At 38.9% G+C, this 21,918-nt stretch overlaps 1 long non-coding RNA gene across 3 annotated transcripts in view; it reads right to left on the reverse strand.

The window, feature by feature from the left end:
- The window catches only part of LOC102570167 (uncharacterized), a 44,658-nt gene that overhangs the window by 15,269 nt on the left and 7,471 nt on the right, over window positions 1-21,918 (reverse strand). For 2 of the 3 annotated variants that reach the window (XR_009460788.1, XR_009460787.1), the window contains exon 2: window positions 9,394-16,979. This is a non-coding gene — a long non-coding RNA (uncharacterized LOC102570167). The remainder of the gene's footprint in view (window positions 1-9,393; window positions 16,980-21,918) is intronic. The other variant, XR_002091196.2, reaches the window with a different exon arrangement.

Below are 21,918 nucleotides of genomic sequence, written 5' to 3' on the forward strand. Positions count from 1 at the left end.
CATACTTGCTACAGAAAATAATGATAATTTGGCTGCGTCTTCTGACCAGGTCTGAATTGGTACCAATACTTAGATATGAACGTTTCCATGTATGTAATAGGAGTTTAGAGACCACGGTGATGAGTGTGATATAAAAAGTGATAGATAGGTAGATAGACAAGTAGACAGATAAATAGGTATCTCTTTATCAGTCCTCTGAGCCATCCAGTTTCCCTGTGCACAGAGCAGACCCTGGAGAGTTGGTTTAAGGCAGTGGAACTTTTATATGACGGTGTGTGTGTTGCATAAATATGTAAATAAAGAATAGTTCTCTAATTTTTCATATAGACTTTATATTCATTTTAAGGCCACGCTTTGTACTCCTCGCTCAGGCAAAATTGTCACAGAAGTAAATGGTAGTCATGGCTAAGTAAACATAACTGCCCTTTACAAATAAAATAGCTGTATAAAAAATAACTAAGTAGTAATGAGATTAAATTAAGCCAAAAAGAATTAGGCTGAGTATCAGGGGAAATTTCTAAACTAGGAAGTCTGCTAGGCTGTAGAAGGGAATAGACCCAATGCTGCATCCACATATACATGCTCATATCCTAAGTACACAGGCTTCACATAGGAGAGGCAGAAGAATTTGGAGGCAAGCAGCATGACAATTGTTTTGTTGGCCATGACCCGTCACCACTCAGAGCACTATATGTACAACCATATTTTTTGGCTAGATCTGTGGAGCTCCATAAACACAAATCAATGGCAGTTATGTACCTATTTACATCTGTAGGCACTTGTATATCTTTAAGAACCCAAAAATAACAGATTCCTGACTCTACAGTGTCCCTGAGCTTTGTCTTTCTCCAATACCCATAGTGAAAAGCACTGCACACAACTCTGCCCTCCTTCCATGCAGTGAAACATTTGACCACCCTCCTTCCACGCAGTGAAACGTTTGACCAGTAAGCACTAAAAGATATTTCGCAAATTGTTTAAAGCAGGGCTCTCCAACTTTGCAGCAATCAGGGGCTGCATGCCACACACGCTGCAGACTATGGGGCTGCACACTGCTCAGGGCATTTGCCCTGCACGTGATTCTCCATCTACTGTGCAGGCAGCCCAGTTCCCCACTGCCATGCATGCAGCCTCACCCTGCTTCCAACCAGGCCCACTGCACAGGCAGCTCCCTTCTCTGCTGCTGCATGCAGAGCAGGAAGCTGGCTCCAATGCTACACGCACTGCAAGGACAGCTCCCCCAACCACGTGTGCAGCCTGACAGCCCAGGCCCCCCACTTTGCTTTCCTGCCTGCAGGAGTGGGAACACAAAACAGAAGCCAGGGAGGGAGAGGGAGTTCAGAGTTTGATGCTGCCACTGCATCAAAACAATGAGGGGTTCAGGGACAGGAGCACGCAGGCTGCAGGTTAGCCCTTTGCGGGCCACATGCAGCCTATGACCTGCCAGTTGAACAGCCTGGTTTAAAGCAAAAGGGGTCTGGAAAAAAGCAGTAGAGAGTGCAAGGACCAGCCCTCCACCACTAGGAGACTGATCAGGGTAACCCACTAATAATTTCTCTTTTCTCTCTAATCTCTCCACTGACCCAGAAATAAAGGTTTTTCACACAGCTAGAGCAGAATTGTTAAAACAAAATCCACTGATGCAGAGCTCAGCTCTGATTCTGGTTTGTTATGGGAGTATAACCAAGATCATTTCTCGCAAAAACCTATGGGTAATCTTGCAAAATATCTATTAGCAGACATCCTATGCTGCTAAAAACAGTCTCATATTGCTTATCCCACTGAAGACGCAGCCTCATTAAAGGTTGCAAACTAGCCTACACATGGTTGCTTCTATCAGCATTCCAAGAGATTCCATATAAAACCTGTATCCCAACCATTTTTAAAGCATTCATTTTAATAATTTTACTTCTTTGTGCGGATATTTATTCTACTTTATCTTGTAGGGGGTGTTAACTATGGGTCAACAATGAAGTGAACAGTAGTGCACTATTTGCTAAAATATTAAAAAGAACCCATTACTTTTTTGTATCTGCATTGCAACCATCACCCATTGCACACTAGATTCCATTTTTCCTCTGTTTAGGTGTAAATAACACTTCATGTGTATGATGCTCCCCCTTTCATATTCATTACTGTCATAGATTTGAAAAGAAAAAAGCAGAGGTCATTTATTAGAGGTTACTTTTCATGCAAAACACCCTGTGGTTGCTGTCATTCAGAACTACTTAGTCTACGCCCTCAGTCATCTATTAGCAGGGCTTCAGGTCATAACCTTTTGTGGCATTTGGAATTCCAGAACCTCTGATTAGTGCAGTATTTACATATCCTTCAGAAAAAAATGTTCCTCTATAGAAATGCATGAAGTGTTGTAAATGTGTTTGGCCTTTTGTCTGGAATACATATGAACTCTGAATTCAAAGTAGGGTGCATTAAACTATATTTGTTTGTCATGTTATAGCTAGGCTCATAATTGGAGCACAAACAGAAGGCAGTCTCTGATACAATTAACAGACACCACTCATTTGAACTACCTTCAGCACTGTGATCCCTTTTTATATTTTTCTCAATCAAAGGAATATCTGTGCCTGCTCCAGGTTTGATTTAATGGCTTCCGCAGGGATCCAAATGGTGAAATTTTACTGGAAGTTGCAAGACCTTATTGAATTATTGCATCAGCACATGCTAGAAGATATCACCAATCATGCACTTTTTGATCTCTGATAACACAGAAACATCATTCATTTGCATTGCAGAATCAATACATGTTATTTTTTGTTGGATTTTGGAAATTAAGCCAAATTACATTGTTCCTATAACAGAAACAGCATTACTGACCCTTATTATGACTGATTGGTTGATTTAATTGATTTAGCTTGGTAGGAAGGAGATGTTAAGTGATATTAAGCAGATTTCCCAGAGGTGCTTGGCACTTTTATCATAGTTTCTCATGTATTTCAAGGAAACAGTTTTTAACCTGGAAGAATGTTCACAGCACATGACAAAGCCCATAGAGAATATGCTACATGCCCAAAAGAGAGTGGCTGAAACGAAATGTGGAATTTAAATCACCCAAATAAGGAGAAAGTTTGACTACGGATCTGGCTGAGTTCAGAACTGCCTCCCTCCCCTCATTACCTTTCTTCAGTTGTTTTATGGTAGATTTGAATGTTAATGTCCATGGTAGAAATACCTGACAATCTTAAAGACTGGACTCTTCTGTATACCCACAGAATAGGTACAGAACATGCACTGGTAATTCACATTGAAGTCAGTGGATAATCTGCTGCTCCCCTTTTTGAGAAGAAATTAGCTCCTCAAATTGGTGTATGTAGAGCTTTGCAAGGGTAGAAATGGTATAGAAAGTATACACCACATTAAAAAAAACCCCAAACTTGTTTTCTTTTAGCCAATTAACCAGATATCTTTCAAAAGTAAACTCATCCTAGTGATTGTTTGGTTTAGAATGAAAAGACTTTGGAAATTATGTGCATGTCTCTTGGAAATGATATTTAAGATGAAAGTTGATTAATTCATGGGAAGAATTGTCTGCCTCTTATTTATCGTGATGGGCGAGGTCAGAATCAAAAGAACACCAGTCACTAGGAGGCATTGCATTTTAGGCCTAGGTCACCCAGAATAGTTATTATGATGTGTTTACTGCATTTCCAGTCTCATTTAGCTTCTGCTAGTATCTGCATCTGAATCAAATATTCTCAACTAAGTTAAAAAAATTAATTAAATTGAATACAGCTTTGGTCAACTTTTACTGTAAAAACAACACTGTACACACTTGTAGAGGATCTGATCTATAAAAGTAGGACCCACTGTTGTTTTTCAAGACCTCCTGAAGTTTGTGGGGTTTTAAGTTCAGAGGTTTTGAAGTTGGAACAGGCCTTAAAATTTGAATCTGTCTCTAGATTCAGTTCTGGATCATTTTCCTTCCATCCATCCTGATGTTCAGCAGGAGTGGATTTTGGTTCTGATTATCTTCATTTTTTAATTCTGATTCTAACAGAAATATGCACACAAGCAAAGGACAAAAAAGAGTTTAGTGGATGCCTCACAGGTATAGGACAGGTCAGATCTGTATTGCTCTTTATTGCCTGGCTGGTCTATAGAGTTTGCACAAAAGCTACCTAAACATGGAAGCCATAATTAATTTTAAAAAGACAACTGGGGCTTCTGACAGACATCTTTGGGCTGAGAGTCCCTTTACATGCTCAGGAACAGTCAATTAATGTTTCTGAGATTGCCCAATTCTCCTATTCCTAAGAGAAGCCATGATTGTGCCCCACCCTGATGCTGGATGTTGGATTTCCTTCTGAGGTGAACCACACAGCAAAAAAGGGAATGGAGGGAACTTTTAATAAGGAAAATTGTCCGTCTTCTGTAGCTGCTGTTTGAAGCAAGTCCTGTAGTATCGTTGCCCAGCAAAGGGGAGACAGCCAGCTGTAAGATGGATGGGAACGTATTTGTGTGAGCTCCCCTTTGCTTAGAACTGCTCCACAATCCCTGGCTAGACAGGAGGGATTTTTAATTTAGCAAGCCTGCTTTCAATTAGTCAATCTGTCGTACAGCCATGATACTTGAGGCCTACCACAGTCTGTTAGGCTGCAAAAGATCCTCAATGTTTCCTGTTGCATAGAGCATTAAAATATTACACCCTGGGCTCTCTTAGGTGGTTGTGAATTGATATAATCAATTGCAACAATGAAAACAGCATTTTAAACACAGGGAGTTTGATGAAAAGCAGAGTGCGCCAACAGACACAGGGCCAACTGGGTCTCAGAAAAAAACGTTCTGGTTCCTGGTTCTGTCACTAAACCCTCTGTTTGAGCTTTGACAATCTATTTTACTTCTGTCTTATGCCAGATCCCAGAGGCTTACCTCGGCACTTCTGCACCTTGGAAAATGTCAAGGCATGCACCAGCATCAGTGGCTGGGCTGTTGGCTGCAGTGGCAGCAGCTGGGCCAGAAGTACAACAGCTGCTATTTTTGCAGACCACTCCCCAACTCAGCATCCAGGGCTGTTGCCCTGATCACCCCATCTTACCTTACCTGGTCACCAAAAGGCATTTAGGTGAAGGGAGGCATTCAAATAACTTTCTGGATCTGACCCCAGCAGTTTGAGGTAGGTACTAGGTATTTATGCAGTGGCTTATACTGTGATACCTTGTGCAGGGTTGAGACCTCAAGGCACTGTTGTCAAACTGTATATACTTTTAATACACCAAGTACTGCTGTATTTTCTCTCATACATAAACTAACTCCCCAAGAATGAAATCTCTCTTAAGATTGTCTGACCCACACAGAATCTCACTGCTTCAATTCTTGTACCATTGTACTATAATTGTTGCATTACTATTTAAGCAGCTGAGTCAGTTGGACTTAATGGCTCATTGTTCTTCTCTCTAGAGGTATTAAAGATTGTCTCTCCTTTTTAGTGACCTTTATATTCCACTAATCAAGCCCCTTCTTAGGGATGTTTTGCTGTCTGATACTTTCCTATTTCACTGGTTTAGAGATTTCTTTGTTCTTTTCAAAATCATAAATGTACTCAAGGAGACCAGTCTTCAGCAACAGATAGGGTTTTAGCTTCAGTTAAATGAGAAAGAGAGGGTGACTCAACTGAAGGGTATTTCCCTGCTTTATGCAGCCATAACTTTGGAAAAAAAAATTTCTTCATTCTTCTTTTCAAAAACAAGGTATGTATTGGAGCATGTTATATGCAACCAAGTATGGTATTTTATAACATAGCTGGCCCAGAGCCCTACATCCAAATTAAATTATAGGTCCCCAGCATGCAAAGCTAAAATCAAGGTTAGATAAAATCTGAAATTAAAGTTGGTAGTAAAGAAAAGGGGCCCAAAGGTGCACATACACACAACTAAAATTTGGTTACAGTTACCTGCATGGTGTTCACTACAGTAATTGTGCAGACTTTACTACAGAAAAGTGTGTCACACAAGGGAATTAAGTGGAAGGTGATTGTTAGATATGTTATTTTGCCTTGCAAATACATTTGTCAGTGGAATACACATATGTATTCCATAACAGAGTTGGGATCTCAAATGATTCATTTTTTATTTGATTTGTAGTTTACTGCTAAGATATCATAATAATATTAATTTTTAAAAGCCAACAGAAATGAAAAACATCTGAAAAATCACTTTTCATTTATCTCAGTCACTAATATCTCTCTCTGAATGTTCACAGAGCATTCCATGAAAGATACAATAATGCCATTTTTAGTCAGTGTCTAAATTTCCAGCTGCTGAGAAAAGGCATATTGTGCTTCTGCCTATAATAATAAAATGGATACCATCATCCCTAAGTATCTAGATCCTTACTTTTTCAAAGTGGTAAAATCAGCCCCACAATAAGCCTTTTGCCCAGAGTTGGAAACAGAAAGCTGTGGCTGTATGCAAATGTATTCAATTTAGTTTTGCCAAAGACAGGAGTCATGAATAATTAAAAACAAACAAACAAAAAAAACCCTCTCCTTTAACTCAAAAATAGGTTCTTATTTTTAATTACCCAAGCAGCATTTGTGTTCCACTGGGAAGTGAAGATGGACATTGGTAAAATACAGTGTCCAGTAGTTTTCAACTTTAAGTGAAGTCTTATTGCAGCATACACTGAAAATGTGTTAATTCCTACATTTATTACCTATGGACAAAGTCTTCTTGGCAAGAAACTCTTCAACACTGGCCTATTAACATGTCTAAGGCAGCTCATGAACAGAAACATTTCAGAATCTAACTTGTTTGTTGAAGACTAAAACCCAGATTTTAGCCTATAATAGTGCCTCCATGAATTGCTCCAGAAAGGCACCAAAAAAGAATTACCCTGATGCAAGAGCACCCTCAACAAGCATGGGTCTACTATGTGAATCAATGGGTGACATTTCAAAGAGATGAGAGGCACAGTCTGAGCAAGATGCACTCCAGTAATGCATGACTGATGAAACAGCCCTCTGGGTGCCATTCCAAGTCAGCATATGTGGCTGTTCTAAATTATTCCAGTAATAGAACTTGTTCAGCTATCCTGGGAATTGGAAGACCTCAAAAGGAAAGCCTCGCTCCTATATTCAGATTTTACGTTGACTGCTGCATGGATTAGAACTGAAAAATGTAAAAATAATAATAATTTCAGTGGGTCTTGTACCCATCACCATTCTCTCTAACCAGCCTCAAATTCTACTGTCAAGTGCGTGTACCTACTAAATTGAGCAAATACACATCATACAAGTTATATTATTTCATCGCATTAATGACAAAAGTGAAATTCTAACCACTGTGTAAGAGAAAACAATAACAAAATTTAAATGCCTACAGAACATTTCCTCTCCTCTACCATACTACTTAAAACCTAGCTGTTTTGGCAGGGTCAGAGAAATAGAAAAGCAATGGATGTTTTAAAACCTGTAAGACAAACTGTTTGGAAGTGGTTTGACATACAGGAGGGAGCATTTTTATGGATGGAGTGCAGTAGTTATTTATTTCCTGTACCAACAGAAATTTGGAGTGGAATATAAAAAGTGAGGCAGTTCTATTTGTGCCTATAGAAAGCCCCTGTTTTGGCACCCCGTCAGCCCCATTTGAACTGGAACTTATTCAAATATTTTCCTTACACATGTAAGTATAATTCTTTCTAGCCTTGCTTCCAAATGAAAGTGACTAATTCTGTACAATATATAGATTTGATAAAGTTGACTGAGAATTACAGTTAAGGAGGAAAGACAGTTTATTATTTTACACTATATAGGACTCCTTATATGGTTGAGGCCTGAAAAATGCATTTAATTCAAAAAAAGATTTGTTCTTTCATTGGACAATTATTCCAAACTGTTTTGCCATGGAGAAAAGTAATCCTGCATATGTTTTATGAACATATGTATATATTTTTTCCTTTTGCTGAAATATTTGCTTGATCAACCCTTGATAGTTTCAGAAATAAATATGAATGCATTTGCTTAAAATAACAAAACCACACACAATACTTAACTCATTACGATGATTTAGCTTTGGTTCACTATTTCTTTTGGCTGAAGACTCTGGATGAAATCCCATGTATACAATCTTACATTTTATACCAATACTTTGACTTCAGGTTATAAAGTAATCTCTGTCAGAGACTGTGCCCCAAGTAGTTTAAAAAGGCATCTGCTTATGGAATGGTCTCGTCAAAAGGACACGTGCAAAATAGATTATAAAAACTAAATTTGATTACTGCATTATGCTTTATGTATGTTATTGCAAAGAATTATCCAAGGCAGTAAACTCAGATCCCCCACTACACTTAAAAATGAACACAGACAGTTGCTAAGCAAAGTGTTGTAACCACAATTATAGAAAATAATCATGCAACTATTATAGAAAAACAAAAGGAAAATGTTCATCCTTTCCTTTCTAAGTGTGTAAGAGAAGAGGAGGAGGACAAGTGAAAACTACTAAGCTATAAGTTCAATTTAAAGAAATCCTATAAAAATATATTAGTACATCTTTGCAAAGACCCTTGTGCTGAAAATTTTTACTGGCTTTAAGGCAAAATGAATGGTCCTTTGTGGAATCCCTCCTTAAATAACTTAAATTTATGTCCATCTACTTCATGACACACTTGGATGTTATTGAGGCAACCAGCAGAGTGATGCAAGTGTTGCATCTCTGAGGGTACTGAAAATGCTTTTCTTATTGAAAAGCATAAAGGGTCAGATTCTGTCATATTTACACACATGACCCCACACATGGAATCATACCTGTGAACTTTACTTAAGAAGTAAAATATTGCAGGAGCAATAACATGAGAGCTGGCTTAGTTTGGACTTCAGAACATGGTTCTAATTTTGCTTGTTACAGATTATTATCCTCTGCTGCCAGCAGCTGCTTTGCATCTTCCCCTTTCTGTATACTAGGTTTCATAAATATATATTTATGCATGCATATACACATCTATATATGTAGGTAGATATGTATATGCATTTCTGAAATATATATATTTCAGAAATCTAGTATAAAGCGGGGGGGGGAGGAGATGCAAGATATATGATGGAAGGTGAACTATCAGTTAGAAACCAAGTTAACCTGTTTTCAAAGTAATGGTTAGTAATGGAGATCATTTCTTTATTCAAAGGAGATATACAGAAGTATTGCCTTGGCTATTTTAAATTGCTAAGCTATACCCCATGCTGTCTGCAAACAACAGTATGGAGCAATCCACTGTAGATGCTGAATATACTATGTAACGGAGGTCTCCCTGTCTAGCCAGAACTAACTCTTTTCTTCAATAGAAGAGAAATAATGAGACAACCTCACAGCATTTTAGTCCACTTCTTCCCCATAAAAGGTCTCAAAGAAATGCAAAGTACCACTGAAGAGTTCAAAGACATACCTCAGAACGTGACTGCACATGCAAGGCATGCTGGCATATTCAAGACTTGATAGCTCTATTGGAAAAAATAGAAATAAAAAAGGTTCTGCATACACAATACAATACAATACACAATATCTAGTTCTACTCTCTGGAACTCAATGCATTCATTTTGCTCACTGAGCAAACTAGGTCCCAGTGTGTAACACATACAATAAATCTATCTAGTTCTTCAGAGAAGCTGATTTCTAGAGAAGCTAAAAATTACTTGGTGTGAATGATGCAGAGGCTGATGCAGCTGAATTTATAAACTGGGTTGAAAAGTTTGACATGTGGAATTAGATTATGCCTATAATGCATCACTAAGTAATTGATATGTACATTAAATGCAAAGAGGGAACCCAGTTAACTCAACTGTAACTTTTTTTTTTTTGGCAGAGTGTATAACTTGGCCATCAGTTAGTTGCTAGGTGAACATTAAAAAAAAGAAAAACAAAAAAAAAAACCAGATTTCCTAGTTTATTAGCTGAATAAAAATGTGTCTTGTAATTGAGTGGTTCTTATAAAGAAAAGCACAATGGAGTAGATAGGGACGTACTAAGGCATTTTCTAGCCTGTATAGGAAAATAATTTTGGAAGTTTCACTTTATCGTTCAAGAATTGCAAAAGCTCATGTTTAAATTCATTAAAATATCAGCATCAAAGGTGGGGGGAAACCTCAAGATTGTCAGTCTTTTATCAGTTAAAAGAAAAATATTTAGAGTTCACAAAAGGCTACTAGGAGTGAAATAAAAATCCTTCAGAAAAGAAATCTCAATTTTATAACAACTATTCAAGCATATTTCAAGCCTTTTGGTGATGATCTGCATTTATTTCAAAGAGACTAAAGCATTCCCTCTGTAATTACTGGAATGTCTGCACTGATCCAATGCCGATTACAGTTCAGAGTCTTAAATCTCTAATCTGTCTGAAATGTTATTAAATATTAGATTTTTGTGTGATTTGTTTTCTTATCACTTTACTTGTAACTTTACTGCCACTCACCGCCATGAGACCTTGAGCATGAGGCTGCTGCTTTAATCTAAATTTGTTACACTAAAAATGCAAAATTAAAGAAAAATGAGGAAAGTTTAATATTACCAAGGAATGTGATTGATAACATTGTGTCATTTTTTAGTTTTAATATTATAAACTGAATTTTATGTTCCTCTACCCTAACAGTGACATATTTAACATTTTAAGACTGGATATAATAATTTTATGGGACAAAATGGGTATTATTAGATGATTATACTGTAGTACTTTGTCAAATCCTTGTATATTAAATACAAAAAAACTATAATAAAATAATGGTGAGAACTTGACTTCTACTAAGAGAAGAAAGATATCCATCCTTAAATCTCACCCTTGCTTTAAAATATCCCAGAGGTCTCTGGCCAGTGCAAGCTGTAATGTACAATACTTGATGCAATGTCTAACACACAGGGATCAGGGACAGTGAGAGTTTACAACATGGTGGCAGTTTTAATTTGAAAATGACAAAATAGGAGACATTTTTATATCCCTATGACTTCTGCTTTGCTTCCAGGCAGCTCCAGTTAAATATATGCCATATGGTGTCCAAAGGATGTATATCAAAGTGGGACACACTAGAGCATGCTATAAAATAGCATAGAGGCAGCATGGTATGGATCATGCTTCTCATGCATTTCCTGCCTGTGGACATCTTTAACTAAAGACCTTCTCTTTCTTCTTCAAATTCCTTGAAATAATCAATTGGGCACATATCCTCCTCCCCACTTTCAAGACTCTTAAAATCTAATCTCACTTCTGACTTGCTCTCTATGATGATACTGATTGGTTTGTATAAACATTTCCTTTTCTTGTCCCTTTTCCCTATCCTCTATCTACTTGTGTCTGTTTTTCCATCCTGAGGTTCTAGGCAAAGTGGGCTACTATAAAATATTAAAAATGTAATGGAAATTTGACCGAGGGCACTTAGCCATCATGTTGATGTTAATATAGGTATACATATTTATACATGCATTTTTATTTAAATAAAGGATTTCCCCCCTTCTGAACAAAGACTAACTTGGAACTAATTTTTATGGGTGAAGTCCAGATTCCTGACATGTCTAAACATTGATGAAACTCCGCTACAGCAAAGGTATTGCTACCATGTGCTACATATAAATGCTCTGAACAGCTCAATATGAGGTGGCACAATTACCTATATAGTTATATCTGTGACATGTAAATGTGTAAATGGAAAGGACAACACTAGCTCCACATCCTTTGGCAACTAGTGACATTTTCACGTTGTGATACAAACTGTGCAATTTCATTGTGCTTTGTCTGCCAGTGTCATTTTTAACCACTATCCAAGCAACATTCCTCCTTAATAGTCTATCCTTAAAGTGCACATAATAAAATGAGGCCACTGAGATTTGTACACGTCTGGCTCTCTCTACTGATTATAATTCACTAAGTAGAAATGCTGCACAAGGTCAGTTTATGTGGAAAAATCCATATCAGCAGAAGCACAAGTTGACCCTCTTTTCAGGGCAAAATGATAGCATTTGGAGTATGATATACTGTATAGATGACTAGGGCCCCAAAACAAGAAAGGTAGTTGTAGAAGAGAATAGCACAAAATACTAAATATAATTATATATACAGCGTATATACACAGTAAATGCTTTATAGTGGCACACACCACAGGTTTGTTGTTTAGAGAGCTCTCCTTAGGAAAGTGATCATCAAAATTGTAGATGCACAAACATTTCAGATTACTAAATTAGCAAGAATATGAGACTTGGAGTTTTTCAAATATATAGTAATTGCAGGGAAAAATTAAGATTCACAGTCCCCAGTGTGGGGCTTTGGTACTGGGGACCATTACATTTGACATTCATAAAAGAGTTAATTTTGAAATAGGCAGCTTTAAAGAGCTATTTAAAATGGTGTGACAGCCACATCCAATAAACTTTGATTCTGGTGATATAATGCCTAACACAATATCTTACTGGAGAACTGTATAGTCAGGGGTGTCCTGCTGATGAGATTTCTGGGCAGAGTTCTATGAAAAGTCCCCCTACCAAATGCAGTTCGGTTAAAATGCTAGTAGTAAGCCAAGTTGTAATTTCTCTATCTTGTCACTGGCTTCTCATCCCAAGTGAATGTCCTAAGCTTGGGCCATTCTGCCCTTTTCTATTATTTCCTCAGAGAAAATTTTTAAAATGTCTTAGTTTCATCCTGAAAAAGTTTTGAAATCTCAGAAAAAAACATCTCAGGGTAGAATTGTGTTTTCCCAATCTGCTCCAGACTCAGTTTCCAGTAGTCTCTAATAAATAGCACCAATCCAAGACAGATGTTGAGCTACAAAAATGGACACTCAGGGCTAGATTCTTCCCTGGTTTGTTTCTATCAATGGCAATAGAGTTAAACCAGAGATGAGTTTGGCACTTGGTTGTTCTGCATGCAATTTAAATCTCTTAGCAACAATAGCAAACATTAAGGGCCCACTACAGTCAAAATTACTGAGAAAGAAAACTAGTCCTCCCATCCAAAGCTTGTATTGGAAAGGTTTCAGTCAATCTTCCAAAATCCTTCCACAAAATAATACTGAGAGATTGTTCTTCGACCAAGACAGATTGTTCTTCATATAACATATAGGATGAACAGTATCCAAGGACTGCATGTGGAAACTAGTTCCTTTATAGGAAAAGAGAATCCTCTTTCAGAAAAATGCTCATAATTAAATGAACAGTGATTCCAAAGGACCTGCCACATTTACAGCAGGAGAAATTAAATCTGTCTGATCATACGCAGAAGAAATGACACTTTTGTAATCCAAAGCAAGGAAATGGAACTGGTTAATTTGTTTTAAGTTTCTCTTTTTCCTTCTCATTAAATAAAGGAAAAGAAGGGAAGAAAGCTAGAGGGAGAAAAAAGAAAACACTTAAGGAAGCTGGAAAGTTTTTTTTTTAATTTCGCCTTCAGAGATGTCAGCAAAATGTAAAAAGATGCAACTCAATGGAACAAATTGTTACAAGTATTAGGAGCCACATATTTTGCATCAGGCTCAAGTCCCAGTGGAGTTATAACAGTTAACAAGGAACAGCTAACAGTACTGTGAAGGTTTACTGCACTGACGTCATAGAGTCCTAGTGAAGTTATTTTCCTGACCTGTGAAACGGGACCAGCAGTATAGTCAGGGAAATGGTAGGGAAATTTCCTAGTGCTGGAAATGGCACAGAATGGTATATCTCTGAATCCATTCTATTCACTCAGTGTAATGGCATTTCAGTGAAAGGAAGAGCACTCTGTGTACTTAAAGACTGTGAGGTTCTGTTCTAAAAATGTCTAGCTTTGGATATATGAGTGGTGTACCTTGGCTCCTTTCTCTCTCAAAACCAAAGGAATATCCATCAAAAAGATGGATAGTTTTAAAGGAGCATTTCAGCTGAAATTCAAATGGTCATCCCCCCTCCCCCCTGCAAAAAATAAAAAAACAAACCAAAAAAGCCCAACACTAAGCAGCCTCTTCTAGAGCCATCATACCATAAAACTAATTGCAGGGACTATTTAATGTTATGACATGTTAGTAGCACAACACAGTCATAGTGCTTAGGCTTGTCAAAACAAATAAACTTTTTTTTTTTTTTAAATGAAATCTATTGCACAAAAGAGCTAAACAAATTATGGGGTAGAAGCAAATGTCTACTGCACCATCAGCATTCAAGACCTGAAGACAAGAGTGGAAACTTTCAGGGTCTGAATGCAAGAGTGGAAAAGCTAATTGAGCACAAATGAAAGGATCCATTACGGCTGGAAGGATAAGTAAGAGTACAGGCAGGACAATACTCTCATTTATGATTCAAATATCCAGGGATAGCGCAGCACAGCTTTAAATACAATTTACAGCCTTGATTACAAATGACTATGTGCATCAACTTGGAAGGAATGCAAAGACTATGAGAGAGAAAGCACCTGCCTTGTCTAAAAGGGAAGAAAAAGGGATAAGTGAAGCCTGAACGAGGCTGGACATTCACAAGCAATTGGAATGTACAGACTTATGGAATCACTTTTTTTTAGCTGGAGATCAACTGATTAGTGGGCAAGAAGGCCCACATTTAAAGCAACTGATTTGCTCAGTGAAAAGATTATAAGGGAGATTTCTACCAGATAATCACTGTGATGAGGGAAAAGGGAGTTCATACTGCCCCCATGTCTTCTGAAAGCAAAATTTAAAAATATGGTTGTGGAAAAGGCAATAAGCACCAGAAACACAGAACAAGGCTACACTCCTGCTCTCATGGTGGGGGAGGGAGCGGAAGAGAGGGCAGCTTTTTCCTTGACTTGCATAGGCCTTAAGCCACTCCTTTTCTTCTGTAAGGTGCCTTCATCTTCAGACTGCTCTAACTTTTTCAGCTACTTGAAGTTCTTATGGACTGTTACCTCTAGTGAATTATGATTTATTTATCCCAAAATGATGATAATTGAAGTGCCGCCTTAAAATAATGACAGTATTTGTTCTGTCCTAGACACAGGCACAGAGGAGGTTAGCCATGTTTGTCTGAAATCAGGCAAAAGATAATCTCCAGTGTCACCCCGTACTACATGGTTCAGAGAGGCAAGAGCTTTTGTAGGCAACAGACCGCTTTGTCAGATGCTATGAATGGACTACCTTCTATAGTAGGGATGAAATACTAGAAGCCGATAGATGGCATTAGCACCTCTGGGTGTTTATACGTGTGCTCTGGGAGTGGGGGGAGGGGGCACTTTAATTAGAGCTGCTCCAAGATCCACTCTTATTAAAGTGCCTGGAGCATCTCGTGTATTAATGTCCCTGTGCAAAGAATGGTGGTGGGGGTAATTTAACTAAAGCTCATGGCATGGTAATTACCAAGCTCCAGCAGACTCAATTAATTGAGTCTGCTCCAATGCACTGTAATTACAGCGTGTCAGAGCAGCCTCACTGCATATGTATAGGTGCCCTCCGTCTCTGGCTCACTCGCCTGTAAAGTCACTGAGAGTTGCATACTCTCTCCCCACTTTTCCACGTTTGTGTCAGTGAGGAAAGCGCAGTAAGCTATCACATACTGAGAAGCTAGCATGATGCTCATGATACCCGTCTCTACATCATAAGCTACTATACGCCACCTATTCCAGGGCCTGTATGAAAATCAGAAACTTGCTGAAAAGCAAGTGCTTGAAGTTAAGCCCAGAAAAGACAGACATAATATTGGTTGGATATAAAAAAAAAACAGAAAAATAACCCTGCCTCATAACATCACACTAATGGAGAATAATTGCAAAAAATCAGGAAATGAACATGGAGTCCTACTGTAATGGCTAAATTAATAGCAACAGATGCAATACCGTTTGCCAGTACCCATAACTGACCAAGAATCTGTTGTTTCCTGACAGAAATGGCTTGGTCAATGTGATGTTTTTGCAACCGTAAGGCTTCATAATTGCACTGTACTTGATAGTTAAAATGAAAGCACTGACATTTAAAAAGCTTCACCTGGTACAAGATGCAGCATCCCACTTGCTAAACACTACCAAGGCTGCACTTATATTACCACAATAAGAATTAGATTGCATTTGCTCCCATTGAACGACAGGTTAAATTGAAGGTTTTGATCCAGGTTTCCAAGTCCTCTTCTATTGGCAAGCACTACCTTACACAGAGAATTAATTCTTCCTTCACTTTTCTATGACCTGTCGTATTCCTTGCCAATGAAATTATTGGCAATAATAGGACAAGACAAAGGAGAGGGGAGGTTTCTTGCTGGCTAGTTTGTGGAACTCTCACCTCTAAGCTTTAAGGATGGTCCCTGCACTGTTCACACTCAGAATAAAACGCTAGACTCAACCATATAAAATATTTTCCCTATTATACCCATAATTATTGAAGACAACGATTCTATCTGAGCTAGGGCAAATGCATTTTAACATTATACAAATCTAAAAGATAATATAACATGCTTAGATGGCAGGGTATACAACTCCATACTGGGCACATCTACACATGCCCCCAAGGCGCGGTTGTTACTGCGCCATCATTTAGTACTTCAAGTGATCGTTTAGTATTTTAAGAAGTACTAAACGATGGCACATGGTTTTTAGCTGCTACGTCACCATAGCGACATACTATAGTGAGGGAGCTTGTTGCTATGGTGACGTACCGGCAGCATCATGGTTAGTGCCCACCGATGCTACAACACCATAGCACATCACTGGCAATGTAGCGTCTCATGTAAATGTGCCCACCAAGTAATACAGATAGGATTAACAGAGAGTTAGTAGATAATACCATTTTCTCCACGATTATTCCCTTAAAAGACAGCATTTCTAAAACTAAAAGAGAATAGAAAGAAATAATGGCCCGATGCTGGTATACAGTTAGGTCCATCTTGGAAAGGAATTATACAGCTGTTTTTCTAAGCAATGTCAGATGGTTTATTCACCTAATAAATGAGACACTAAATGAGTCTAGAGATTCTTGGCAACTGGTAAGTGCTTACCTTGGACTCAATACCCCCCTTCTTCAAAAAATGGCTTGCTCTTCCCAAGAGTTTTCCAAAATGGCTCTTCAACTGTGATTAAAAACAAACAGTGGGCTGAGGATCAGGTCAGGTAAGCTATACCTGGTTAATGAAACAGCTCAAAGAGCTACAATAGCAGTTAAGCCCAGTCATCTAAACAGTTTTGCTGATCAGACCCCGTTTTATCAAGATCCTAATTCTTTGAAAAAACTAGTGGTGAAAGTTTGCGGACTTCACCTCTGCCCAAAGATTCGCTCGTTTAAAAAAAAATCTAAATACATTTGTTGTTGTATTTTAATTCTGGAAGGGGCCGGGGGCATGGTTATGACATTTTTAAGCTTCTCACACTTTTGAGGGGGCTAATCTCAAAAATAGCTATACATGTCTAGAGTGGTAAATTGGGATACTTATATCACAGGGGTCATATATAGTATTAAATACAAGAAAGAAATTGTTAAAACAATTATAAAAGAAGAATTAAAATATCACTGGCTTCTTCATATGCTCAGTAGAAAACTTTATTTGGAACAATATTTGGAACAACTACCAAAACTACTATTAGAAACAAAAGATCCATAAAAACTTGGTACGCAACATCTCTCTCAAAAAAAAAAAAAAAAAAAATTACCAAAATTTGGATCAAGTGAAATAGGACACACTTCTGTTTGAAACATTCAGCAGTCTTAGGTGATTTGTCTTTATCTCCTAGTTCCTACACAGAGTTTCTATGTGACCTTGGGTAAAACATTTATGCACCACAATACCAGTAGTTATACTAGTATTACCACTATTCTTAATGCTTTTGAGATCCTCAGATGCCATAGTGATGACAGCTATGTAGTAATGATAGCTTCAGGGCCTCTGGAAGTAGAACTGTTGCCGTGTCATAAGGGATAACAAGGCAAGAGATAGCAGGAGCAGATAAGAAGGTGGTGAGCATGTGGGAAAGGATGGGTGAGGGAAATAGTGCTTATTACAGGGGCACACACACATTACGGTCCTGAACCTTGGGAAAGGATGGTGCCACGGGATCCACATAATCCTCTGGATTTTCCTCCATGATGAGTATTATCACTGCAGCTCCAAGGAGAAGCAGCCATTTTGCCACAGCCTTGGAAAAGGATCCCTCTCCCAGTAAGTAACCCTTTATTCAGTCAAGTTCTCTGTGGAGATCTCTATACAGAAAACTAAGGATGCCATGCTTGATGGCATCCTCACTTGTTTGGGCAATGGTGGAAACAGCATAGCTGCTTTCAGGCAAACTATTTTTCACTGCTGAAAGACCACACCAAGTTAAATAACCCACCAACACAAGAGGGGTGAAAAATAAATAAATAAGTTACCCAATTAAAAATAACATTTGTTGAAAAATGTTGCAACATTTGCTCTGCTCCCCCACAGATGTGACAAGTGTTTTCATTAAAAAAAACAAAAAATACAGAATGCCTATAACACATGCAGCAAAGGTGCTCTGATACACTGTAATTACAGCATGTTGGAGCAGACTTGGTAATTACCACACTCCAGCAGACTATTAATCATGCTCCAGCAGACTCCAGCATCTCGTGTATCAGTGTCCTCATGCTTTAGTTAAAGCGCACCCCCACCATTTTTCAGCACAGGGACACTGTTCCATGTGACAATCCATGCACTTTAATTAGAGAGGCTCTCACCCTAACAGCATAAATGTACCCCAGGGGATGCATTATCAACTATACTGTTTTTTCCTTTTTGCTCCTATATCAGGACCTTGCTACAATATTTTCCTTAACCATATCACTTACCATATGTATAATTCAACCCTTTTTTTTGCTAAAAACAAAGCAAAGCATAAACAATTTTTTTTCCCCATGACATTTTCCCACATGGATTATACTGCTTTTGTCTCAACTGATACCATTTCTATAGTAAAGTCAAGTCTCTTTCAGTATGAAAAGTATTTTTTCATTGCTTCTATAAAAGTTATTCCCTGGAAGACTATCTGTTTTCCTCCATTTTCTTAGACTTTATTTTATTTCATTTTTTTTTTAATTGGACATTTTGCTAGAAGTATAATCTTTATTTAAAACATGATGAGCCAATAGATGCTATTCATTTATTTAAAACAATTTCCCAACTTAAGTGGGCCATTAAACTTTAAAGTTTGTGGTACAGTTTAGCCACATGCATGGAGGGACTAGTATAATTTTACTATCCTAGTTCTAGTTCCTTCCCTTCACAACTGTATAAATCTATAAATGTTAAGTTTCAATGTGTTACTGCCGGGGGGGGGGGGGGGGTCACATTCTATTTTCAGTGACACCTATGTAATCATAGAACAATTCCTACTGATTATAATGGAATTACATGAAATTTACATGGCTGAAACTGAAAGCAGATTTTTGTGCCTAAGCAGGTATTCCTTCCCCTCCCTTCCTTCTCCCACATTTGAGGAGGATTATTTTATGTTGTTTAGGTAACTATGTCATATTTTAAAATAACAGAATCAATGTCTATATAAGAACAGTTAAGAATCAAGCTTTCTACAACAAATTATAGAAAATGTCTTTTCCTAGATGCAAGTTAGACTGATCACTCAAAGCATCCCGTCCTTGACACTCCTACTTGTCATCTCTTTTTGAGTACCTTCTAGGAGCATAGAAATAATAGGAGAGATGGAGGTTTAGCTTGTATAAAATTTTTCTTCACTGAATGTTGTTGGATACCAAGTAACTACTTCTGCCTGGCCCAGGACAAATGCAAAAGTTCACATCAAGCACTTCCTATATTCCTTGATAGCCGAGAACTAGAATTGTTGTTCAGTTTATGCAACTATATACTGGAACATATGAGGAAATAAGACCTCTCATTGAGTTGGTGTGGGCATGTCTACATTGTGTTGGTGTGTGTTAGGGAGGACTGCCATGAAAATTAGGCCTGTGCAAATCGGGAAGTATTTGATTCGGATTCAGCCGATTTGGAGGACAGTGATTCGATTCAGAGTTTCAAATCACTGTCCCCATTCAATTCAGTTGAATCAGAATTGGGAGATTCAGCACTGATTCAGAGATTTGGATTGGCCGGGGAGAGGCAGGCACAGCTGGGTTCTCCTGCAACTCCCCAGGCTCTGCCTACCTCCCCCGGTGGGGGGGAGCCGAGGGAAAAGCCCTCATGGATGCCCTGCCAAGCCCCATCACCTACCCAGCCCAACCTCCCAGCACTACAAAAAAAAATAAAATAAAATAAAAATAACCCTCGCACTCACCAACCGGTGAGAGTGTGTGTGTGGGGGGGGGGGGGGGTTTAAAGTGCTGGGAGGTTGGGCCAGGTGGGGATGGGGCTGAGCAGGGCAGCCATGGGGGCTTCTCCCATGGCTCCTCCCACCTGGGGAGAAGCAGGCACAGCCAGAGGAGCCATGGGAAAACCTGCAGCTGCCCAGCTGTGCCTGCCTCTCCCCGACCTATCTGAATCTCCCCAAATTGATTTGGAGGATTCAGATTAGATTTGGACCTTTTAATGGATCTCCCGATTTGATTTGGATTCAAAGATTTGGCCGCCAAATCATACCAAATCTCCTCCGAACCGAATTGGCAACCTAATGAATCACAGCCCTCATGAAAATATACCCTACCCAATTACCACTTTTCACATGATGAATGCCAAAAAAATTCCATATACCTGCCTTTAGAACAGTGCTGGGTGCATCCAGTTCCATTTTATTAAGTATGCATGATGGGCAATAAAGCAGCTACAGGATATCTTTTCAGCATTTGGCATTCACAAAACAAGGGCAAGGTGGAAAGGTAAGTTTCCAAAGCAGCATTCCCTAAAACAATCTGATTTGCCATACCCATGTTCTATATGGCATCCCTAGACACCCAATCCACACAGTGGAATAAGTAGTCCCTCTATGCCCATTGCTTTTCCCCTATGAAAATGAAAAAGGAATGCGAGAGCCAACATACAATAAGGAAGGTCTACAGCAGTGTTTCTCAGCACCCACCAGAAAATGCAAGCTAATTTTAGTTTTCATTTTTCAATTCTTTTTTTTTTTACTACAAAATAATAAAACAACACTTACGTTGTAAAGAACTCAGAAAGACCACAACAGGTCAGATCATTGGCGTCGTATAGGGGGTGCATGTGCATCCCCTGAGCATGTTGGTGCACCCCCTACGGAAAGGTGTCACTGACACTGCCAGTGGCACCTGCGGGTGGTCGCCACTTGCCACCCCCACCCCTCAATGCCGACACTGCAGGCAGTCAGCAGTCGCCGCTGGCTGCCGTTGACACTGCCGGTGGCATCTGTGGGTGGTCGTCGACCCCTGGTCAGTGCTCGCCATACCCTGCCCCCCCCCCAGTTATTGTGGTGTCTGCAGGAGCACACTGCTTACCGCTGCCGTGCTCATGCCACCACTGCCGTGCCCCCGCACCCGGGGGGTATGCATCATTCATGGGTCAGAATTTTTTTTTTTTTTTTAACACTGGATTCCTATTTGAAATCTTGAGTTTATCTTATAAATTATATTTACACACCTAACAGTGTTAACATTGTACGGCACCCCTGTGAGGATCAAGGCACCCTGGTTGAGAATCACTAGCCTAGAACAGACAGCAGAGATTGTATAGGCACAGGTACTAATCTGACACTGGTAAGGGCTAGTTGTATATTGCCATCTCTCTGGAGCAAGGTAAGAAACTATGCATCTTTGAGAAAACTAGTTCTATGAGCTGTTTCTTGAGCAATACAGCAACTTTTCTCGTCCGCCGGACAGATTCTATTTTTAAAGTGAAGTACGGTGTAGATTCCTGTTTTGTTTTACAAGGGACTGGGCACATGACACACTTACACTGGAATGATTTACATCAGTTTTGTAAAACAATATTTATTACAGTGGGTTCCAGAATGGCCAAATGGCTAATCCAGTGTTGCTGACTGTAGGCTGCTACTACAGGCCTGACCACTAAATGGCAGGGCAGCTAATATAGCCTATTCACATTGTCCAAGAGC

This window comes from Alligator mississippiensis, chromosome 3 (genome assembly GCF_030867095.1).
Source record: "Alligator mississippiensis isolate rAllMis1 chromosome 3, rAllMis1, whole genome shotgun sequence".
Lineage (NCBI taxonomy): Eukaryota > Metazoa > Chordata > Crocodylia > Alligatoridae > Alligator > Alligator mississippiensis.